The sequence below is a fragment of the Canis lupus genome, chromosome 4, assembly GCF_003254725.2.
Source record: "Canis lupus dingo isolate Sandy chromosome 4, ASM325472v2, whole genome shotgun sequence".
In the NCBI taxonomy this organism is placed as follows: domain Eukaryota; kingdom Metazoa; phylum Chordata; class Mammalia; order Carnivora; family Canidae; genus Canis; species Canis lupus.
Window position 1 is genome coordinate 2080341 of NC_064246.1, and position 9703 is coordinate 2090043.

Below are 9703 nucleotides of genomic sequence, written 5' to 3' on the forward strand. Positions count from 1 at the left end.
TCATGGATTTTTTTTTTAATGTGCACCTTCTGACTTAAAAACATTCTAATATGGAATATAATTTAAAAATTAAAACAATGGTATCTCAGCTCTTCAAAAATAAATTAAAACCCTAGAAATATAATGTCTAGATCAACAATTATATGCCATTGTCATTGAGGTGTTTTAAAAATTATGTTTTATTTTATCTTCAGAGGTTAGAGTAAGAGAATTTACTCAATATGTCTAAGAAATTGGAATGTATTGAGTTGAGAATGTCACAGGACTAATTTACTCTAAAGCCAGCAGCAGCACTTACCTTGCATAAGAAGAACCATCATAGCTGCTTAAGCTTCTATAAAGAGTGTTGATGGTTGTGCACCTCCACCACTTCCAGCTGTGATAACTGGTGACTTTTGCATCCAGACTTAATCTTGTCCTGGTGCTAAATCAATCCTGACCAGAGCGAGAGGCTGTTCAGGCAACATTAGTTCACCATGTGGAAGAGTCTGAATTATTCTGCCATCAGCCTTGTACTTGAATCACTAAGGATGAGCCCTGGGAGTCCATGCACAGTCAAGGGACTCCACATTCCCCTATCCCTGCCAACCACTCAGTTTCCTTAAAAGCATTTCTGTGGCCCACGATGACTGGATACTTGCCCCAATTTCCTAGATTAAACTTTTTTGCTTGTGATTGAAAAGAAATAGGTGGATGGAAAGGTATACAAACTGCTCTCACTAGTTTGTATATTCCTTTCAGTCATGGTAATTTCATTTTTCTCAATGGACCCTTCTGTTTATGACTCTATAAACTTTAAAATGAAAATAATACCTTCATGTAAAGCCAAAGAGAATGGCTTCAACTGACTTGTATTGTGTCCTAACCAGGTAAGCTTATCTCTTCAGAACAATGTTCAAAAGGGGGCTGAATTATTCAAGATGCTCTTTTTTCCCCTAAGATTCATTTATTTATTTGAAAGAGAGAGAGAATCTCAAGCAGACTCCCAACAGAGGTTGGAGCCCAACTCCGGGCTCAATCTTAAAACCCTGAGATCATGACCTGAGCAGAAATCAAGAGTCAGACGCTTAGCCAACTGAGCCACACAGGTGTCTCCTTTTACCCAGTCTTATCCACTGCACTTGTTAGCCTCATTTTGTACCTCACCCCTTTGCATTCTCTGCATTGTGTTCTTGGGGACACAGTTATGACTTCATTCTCCATGCTACCTTGCTCTCTTACTTCCTATTAAGTTCTGCCAATGGGATGCACCAGAAGGAGACTAAGTGGTGGCAGGAGACCAAGGTCAGGGTGTCTGGTTCCCAGCTCTCTCCCTATTCTGGAATCTGGTTCTGGAGGTGGCTGCATCTGTGGGACTAAAGGACTTCCTAGAGAGAACTTCTCCATGGTCCCAGCTTTTACCTCTTAATGGATGGAGAAGTCCTAGTTTCCCCAGTCACTAGACACTGAATGCCTCAGCATCCCCCTATGGATTTCCTAAACCCTGAACATACCTTTGTAAATCGTACCTTCATGACATTATCTTCAGAATCTGATCTCCATGGGTCCTAGACCTCTTGTCAGAATTCTGATTGATAAATCCAACAGGTCTTCCCTGGAGTGGCAAATTTGGACTGAGAAACTCAGGTTAGATCTCTAAGGTCTTATATCTATAGTGATAGAAAACAAAAGGAGTCGGTGGGAAAGTTTGAAATGTAATACCCAGATCATATCCAATGTGAGGGCACCAGACTGTGACAGCACACAGAATACTTATTTTCATCCTGTGAAAAGCCCAGCCAACCGATATGGAGAAAAAAGACAGTGCATTCATGGAATACATTTCACCTCTCTTCAACCTGGTATGTCATGCTCTGAATCTGTTAACTCTGACAAGTCTCAAATGTTCAGATGTGCCAACCTCACTTGTCAACAATTTTGAACTACCTGTAACTATAACCCTTTCAAAAGCCCTTTCAATAAGACACTCACAGTCCTTCTCCATGTTTAAAAATCTGTTGTTTATCTTGCCTAAGTAGGTCCTGCATGGTGAGTGATATTAAATTTTACCCCCCATGACTTGGTAATTTTAAGCATTTGACAGATGGCTAATGCGGATTTGCCTTCCTCTCTCTGCAGAGCTCCTCACCAGGTGCCAGCTCAAGTAATAAAAAGAAATGAAATGATTTTTCATTAATGTTAGTAATTTGAATCATAATTTTGTTTTCTTTCCATTTACAGAAGCAGCATGGCGAAACAAAATCAATGTCCTCTAGGAAAAATATCACTACAATTGGAATTTAAAATGTATTCTCAAATTTGCTGTGTTAATAAACTGCTTCATGGTTACTGTGGCCTGATTCTTTGGAAGGAATTATTAAGTGATGTGAACTTACCTCTGTTCCTTGGTGACACCATCAATACCTTGTCTGTCACTGATAGTGTTGAGTAAACATTGTTCATGTGATCAATAAGGGCCAACAAGTGAATGTACATTTGTAAGGAATGTTCCCTGGAAGGGGTGTGTGTGCATGTAGGTGTGTCTGTGTGTGTGTGTGTGTGTGTGTGTGTGCAGACATTTGTATGTTCATGTCAAAGTTTTACCAGTGCACATTTCTTTCTGCCATGGATAACTGGCACAGGATATTTCACTACAAAAATATTTCTTGATCCCAGGGCACTTCACTGGCACTTCACTCCAGATCAGTTCAGATTATACAGAATTGTAAAAAGAAAGAAAGAAAGAATAAAGAAAATCTTTCAGTGGATTCAGACAATAGACCTAAATGGAAAGGGGTATCCTGTATGTTCCCAGGTAGTTCTTCCAACTCCAGTTACCTGAGAAATGCCAGCCTGGCGACCTTACTCCCCATTGCCACCCACCAGCCCAGCCTCTCATAAACTAGAGTCAGAATCACGGGGAAAACTTTTACAAAGGAATGGGAATGTTATTTTAAGGGGGTGGAGAGTAAGATATTCCATATAGGCAATCAGGTTTCTTCTCATTGTGACTATTACCACAATGAATTGATAACACTTTATCTCAAATCAAATGAACTGGGTGTTTTACTTAGCCGTACATCTTTAATACAGTTATATGAATGTCTATTAATTTTCTCACACTGAAAATATCTCAAATAAGGTGGATTCATGAGTGAACAATTAGCATAGATTAGAATTATACCCACTACTCATTTTCTTGGTAGCTATGGCTTCTTGGTATTCCTGGATAATTCAGAGCAAGAAAAAGACCTGCTTGATCAAAATACACTTAAAATGTGATCACTAAGAACACCTGGGTGGCTCAGGTCATGATCCCAGGATCCTGGGATGGAGCCCTGCATTGGGGTCCCTGATCAGCGGAGAACCTGTTTTTCTGTCTTGGTCCCTCCCCTGATTGTTCTCTCTCTCTCTCTCTCTCTCTCTCAGTCTCTCTCTTATGCTTTCTCAAAATAAATACATAAAATCTTTTTAAAAATGTGATAATGATGTGTAATTCACCAGCCTCAGGACACAGCCTGACAACCTTGTGTAGATCCCTTCCCAAACCTATCATTCCACTAACATTGGACATGGAGAACAAGAGAGACATATCCCTGATGCTGGCCTGTTCTGAGCCTCTTGCCCTCAGAATTTTCCATAGTGAACAAACCGTCATGGTGATCTGAGGTTGTCAATTGAACTAAAGTCCATGTACTAGCATTATTTTGTTCCTATTAAAAGAATAAGGGAGACAGCAGATGCCTTTTAAATAAATTAGTTGGGGCATCAGAAAGAGCAAAAGGAGCAACAGGAAAGTCAATTACAATATCACTCAAAGTCTTTCTGATTTTAGAAGCAAGTGTAACATTTTCTGCCTTCACTGGATTTTCTCTAACTTAGTTTAATGTCAAGCCCTTATATGATTATTGATACTCCTGAACAAACAAGATTTGAGTGATATACTCTTCTCTGCCTTTAAGTGCCTGTAATACAAGTACAGTTCATTCTTGCCTTGCCCCCCTCTGCTGGCATTTTGCACCCTTACTACACTTTGATTTACTCATATGTTTTATATGTTTCCTGAAGATATTCTTCAGGAAAAGGGATTGTTTCTTTTCTTTCTACTGACTTCAAACAGCAAAATGATGGACAAGGTGAGATCCCAATAGTTGTTGTAATATTAAAAAATATTTAAACAAATTAATAATGACCTATCTTGATTCCAAAAGAGAGCCTGGCTTGTGTCCTCCTATCTCTGATTAAGTCTGGAGTTGAGTCAAAATTGGGGTGTTATGTGGCCCATTCCAGGTTGCCCCCATCCCAAGTAATAGAAAGGTACAATTGATGACTAATGCAAAGAAACTTGGAAAATCACCTAACTCAACTCTTTCATTTAACAAGTGAGAAAATGGCACAGAGATATGAAGTGACTGATTCAAGGCACAGTGATCCTTCTCACCGAGTGGGTTAGGGACAGAGCTTAGGCATATCCTAGCACAGGATGAGCTGGAGAAGGAGGAAAGAGAAGCATAGGCCAGTTTTAGCACCAGCTATCCTTCCACAGCATGTTCAGTGCAGTCTGTTGTTCACAGAGCATTACTCTCTCATTTCTCAAGATCATACTTATTAGCTACAAATTTAAAAACATGGAAAAGCCTATGGCACACATTGTTACTGCCTACTCACTGGCCCCTGGTTTTGTTCAGACAGCTATTAGGGGTCAGTGATTTTGACAACCAGTGGCTTTCAAATTTAAGTCTAAATCAGAATCAACACAAACAAGTTGCTAAAACACAAACTGTTAGGGGTGCCTGGGTGGTGCAGTCATTTGAGCAACCAACTCTTGGTTTTGGCTCAGGTCATGATTTCAGGGTTGTGGGATTAAGCCCCATTTCAGGCTCTATGCTCAGCATGGAATCTACTTGAGATTCTCAAGAAGATTATTACTGAGTAAATAATAAACATAATAGATTAATTTTAAGATGATAGAAAAATAAAAGGGAAACAAATTAGAAAAGATGAAGTTGATGGTGCAGTTTACAGAGTTAAACATGGTGGTCTGTGCATATCATACCAAGAGGGTGAGATATGGCTAAAAGGAGGAGAGAGAAGTCAGCAAGAAGTTATCTGAGGAGGAGCGTGCCAGGCAGAGGGAATGGTAAGAGCAAAGGCTTTGCTATGGACTGAACGTGTACCCCCCCAAATCCATATGTTGAAGCCGTAACTCCCAATGTGAATGTATTTGGAGGTGCGTCCTTGGAAAGGTAATCAGGTTTCAATGAAATGAGGTCATGAGAGAGGAGCTCCCGTGATGAAAATAGTGTCCTTATAAGAACATGAAGAGATCAGGGCTCTTTCTGTCTCCACCATGTGAGGACACAATAAAAAGGTAGCCATTTGCAAGCCAAGAGGAGAGCCCTCAGCAGAGCTCAGCCATGCTGGTACCTTGATCCCAGATTTTCAGCCTCCAGAACTCAAAAAATGAGTATTTGTGTTTAAGCCACTCAGGCTGTGGGAGCTTGTTATAGCATTGACTGAGACAAGCCCTTGGACTACAGTTTGCCTGGAACATCAGAGAAGCAACAAAGAAACAGGTATGGTGGCATAAAGGTGTGGAACACCTGGAGAGGTTATTTGTAAACACTGGACAGATGGAGTTAAAAAGAGATTTGGGGGGATCCCTGGGTGGCGCAGCGGTTTGGTGCCTGCCTTTGGCCCAGGGCGCGATCCTGGAGACCCGGAATCGAATCCCACGTTGGGCTCCCAGTGTATGGAGCCTGCTTCTCCCTCGGCCTATGTCTCTGCCTCTCTCTCTCTCTCTCTGTGACTATCATAAATAAATTTAAAAAAATTAAAAAAAAAAAAAGAGATTTGGCATGAAGGATATGGTGCTCTATTTGTAATAGAAACTCCCAAGGCTCTTCCAGCTCCCCTTTCTCTCCATACTTTAGCTGTAGCTGTACTCTCCATGATTTTCAAAATTGATTCCCCTGAAAGTGCAAAGTGGACAACTTCTAAAAGGTATATTAATAATTATTAATGCCCCTGTTCTCACAACAAATTTTAAAGTTTCTCCTAAGCCCATAACTTGCCTGTTGAACTGTGGTAAATGGGTGGAAAGAGGAGTTTGCTTTTTAAGACCAGACTCCTTTACAAAAGCACCTTTGCCCATAGGAAGAGTGAGTATCAGACTCACCCTAGAGCATGTTGGAGTCCATCTTCTCCATTACTCCAAACCTTCCTTTTGATTTCCTGAGCCTGGCTTGGACCTTGGCATTCCGTTTGAATCCCTTCTTCCACCTGGAACATTTGTGTTGTATCTGTAACGCTGGCACTGAAATAAAGACCACGCGGTTAAAGAAAAAAACAAACAAAAAAAACCCCAAAAAACCCCAAAAACAAAAACAAAACTTTTTTTTTTTTTTTTAAACTATAAAACCCCCGCGGCCCGCGAGGCTGGAGTTCATCGGGAACCACGAGTGGGCGGTGGGGCGGGGCCCAGCCTGGCCCGGCCTCCCGGGTCTGCTCGGGCGCCCCCAGCAGAGCAGAGCAGTTAGCGGGCTCCGAGGGCGGGAGCCTCCCCAGGAGTTTCCAGGTCGCCGGCACATTCGTACCTAAGACGGTTTCTCTTTGTAAGGGTCTCTGGGGTAACCTGAAATGTCAACAGAAAAGCAGCTGGGCCCTCCTGGCGCTCGCCGTCCGGGGCCTCGGGGCCGGGCTAGCAGGTGGCCTTGGAGTGTCCGAAGATGCGGCGGGGGCAGCGCTTGACGTGGGAGGAGCACCGGGCCGCCAGCGGGAAGCGCTGTTCATCTCAAAATCCTCACAGTCCTGATAGATTGATTCATCCAAGTGAGTTTACCTGTATGTCACTGTGTGTTAGCTTTCAAGTCAAATAGCTACCTGCATGAGGCTCTGAACTGAACGCTGGGTTTCTGTGTAGCAGCTGTTGAGGAGCACTGGAGTAGGAGTCAGAGACCAGGACATTCATAACGATTCTGCCATCAGTTACGCAGGTGATATGAGAACAATTACTTGAGCTCTCCAGGGTCCAGTTTGCTCAGCTCTAAAATGAATATGAATATATAAACGATGATGCTGGATTGCATCATCCTGCAAGGCCTCTTCCAGCTCTAATATTCTTTCTCTTCCAGTGATTCTGCTAGGGCTGTAATGTAGCAATCAGCAGCAGCTAAGTCAGCAATATACTGTTATAGGTCCACTGAAATAACTTCACATGCTTTGGCTTGACTGTGTGTAGCTGGGAAAGGCTAGAGGCTGATATATCACAAGTCTGAGAAATACAGTTACAACGTCAAGAAGACTTCAGATGCAATTTAAAAGCTAAGTCAGAAATGAGGGAAGACATTCCAGAGAACAGTGCAAACGCTAGCAAAAAAAACCCACACTGTGCTGAAATGTGGTAATGACTATTGATCCTGAGTTAGATTTTCAAGTCACTATTGCACCTGTAGATTTTAGTCAATATTACCATATTTTAAAGAGTATACAAAGAATTCCTCAGCTGTTACATTTCCTTGCACTCACACATAACATACGTGTGTTGTACCCATTGTTACTAGCCTTTCTTTGGACCATTTGAGCAAGTTACAGTCCTGATGTCTCATTATTCTCATAACAGAACCATACAAGTTAGGACATCATCAATGACATGACTTCATCTTCCAATCCTTAGGCGCCATTCAAATTTCACCAAGGTTCCAGTAAAATCTCTTTTCTCTTTCAGGATCAGAATTCCAATCAAGAACACAGATCTCATTTTGTTGCTATGCCTCCTGTTAAGTTTTCTCTTAAACTTTCTCCTCGGCTGAGGAAGGGCATTTTATAAAGAAAGTTACTCATGATTTTTTCCCCCCACTTTGGGAAGAATGTTATTGCCTTTCAGTAATGATCATTGTTTTCTTTTTGCCTTCACATTATTTTCTTTTTGTTTTTGTTTTCAGGAGCTTACTCATCTCAGGGCATGCTTAGTGCTGGGGCAGATTGTTTCAGTGCCAGAAAGGGCTGAGGAGTTACATCCCTAATATCCCTGCCTCTGAGGCTGGAGTATTTCATCCTTCATAGCTCACTTCCTGCATCTGTCTGTGTTCTTCTTGAGCCTCACAGCTTTAAAGAATTGGGATCATAAATATTGTCAGATGACCCTGATTCTCAGTCCACCTAAGGTTTCCTCATTACTAGACTCAAGACACATTTTCTTGGTGGGGAAACCACAGAAATAAGACACTTTTCTCCTTGCTTCACATCAGGGGCCCACCATGGTGATACAGCTTACCAGCGGGGAGGTTAACCTCTAACATCTGGTCATGTGCTTTCAACCAGGCTTCTCCACATAGTCTCCTTCTTCTCTCTCTTTTTGCAACTGATATATTCAAGTCAGGGGGGGATAGCCCAAGACTATGTCAATACCCTGCTCCCCATCTAACCACCACCCATCAACTGGGTCCCCTTTGACCACCCTCTCCTGAATCAATTACCACAGTGATGGTAGGCCCATGATGTCTTTCTATTCCAGTACTTTTCTTACCTTTATTATTAGCATTCTACTGTTAGGAAGAGCTTTTCCTTTTCTCAAGTAACGACTGATTCCTTCAGTCAGTCAATACCAGTATAGACTTATAAATTCTAATTTCTACTAAAAAGGCTATTCCATTACTATTATTATCTATTGTGAAGCTCTAACTGTCCTCAATTTGGCCAGTGAAAGTATCTAAGTGGCACTGTAGCATGTTCCTACCCCTTGCTAGGCATTTTTTAATTTTCTGGTACAACAAGATATTCCAAGAGAACTTGGGTATCAACAATTTTTCCAAAGAGTCTTGAGTCCATCAATGTAGAATTTTTATTTAGAAACCAAGTACTATGTACTTACTGTGCTCATTGTTAGAAGAGTGTCAATGTATCTAGGCCTATTCAGTGGACACAGCCAGGAAATCCATGTATGCATGCACATGGATGTACATATATCTAATTCTGCATTTCTATATGTATATAAAGATAAAGATATGGATATACATACAGATATATTTGAACCATTGCTTTATACTGACACATATCCATTCCTTCATGATTCTTTTTAGCTTTGTTTGTAGACATCTTCTCCGACAATGGTAACCTTGGCTTTCACCATCAGTGTCACTATATTGACTTATGTGATCAGTATACTGATTATACTTATTTGGTCAAACCATGCAGATTCCCTACATACCGAGACGCTCTGCACACTCAGGCACACCCCTGATGGACTTTCACACCTGTCAGCATCATCTCCCAACCCAGCACCCCACCCTTGGGCATTTATGGGCATGCTACCTGCAAGCCTCCATGCAGAATGCCTGTTTTTGTCTCATGGCCTCCTGGGCTAGGCTCCTCCATGCTAGCACGGTGCTGCCAGATTCACCATGCTAGAGAGAGTAGGTCCAGTATATCTGGAAATGCGTGTTAACTACAAAAGAACAGAGGTTGTCTTAGGTAAAATTGGATTGTAAGCAAAGCTAATTTTTGACACCATTTAACCCTCTTCCTCTGTTTTCTTATACACTGGCTTCCCTCTCCTTTACCAGCACCATGCGTTCCTTTGCCTTATGCTGCTTTCCATCAGCCCAGATAGCCTCACCCAAGAGCCCTGGCCTGCCTTGCCTTTCTTGCTCATCACCAAATCCTCCCCTGACCCTTTCTTACCCTCAGTTTGATTAATTTTCTTTAGGAGTTGAAAGGAAAATTA

General features: G+C 41.7%; 1 long non-coding RNA gene across 1 annotated transcript; it reads right to left on the reverse strand.

The window, feature by feature from the left end:
• Nucleotides 1-304: 304 nt before the first annotated feature.
• LOC112660907 (uncharacterized) lies at nucleotides 305-9426 on the reverse strand. The gene is made up of 3 exons (XR_003137304.3): nucleotides 9292-9426; nucleotides 6158-6295; nucleotides 305-435 (listed from the first exon to the last, which is right to left on the reverse strand). It is a non-coding gene; the product is annotated as an uncharacterized LOC112660907 (long non-coding RNA).
• Between the last annotated feature and the right edge of the window lie 277 nt (nucleotides 9427-9703).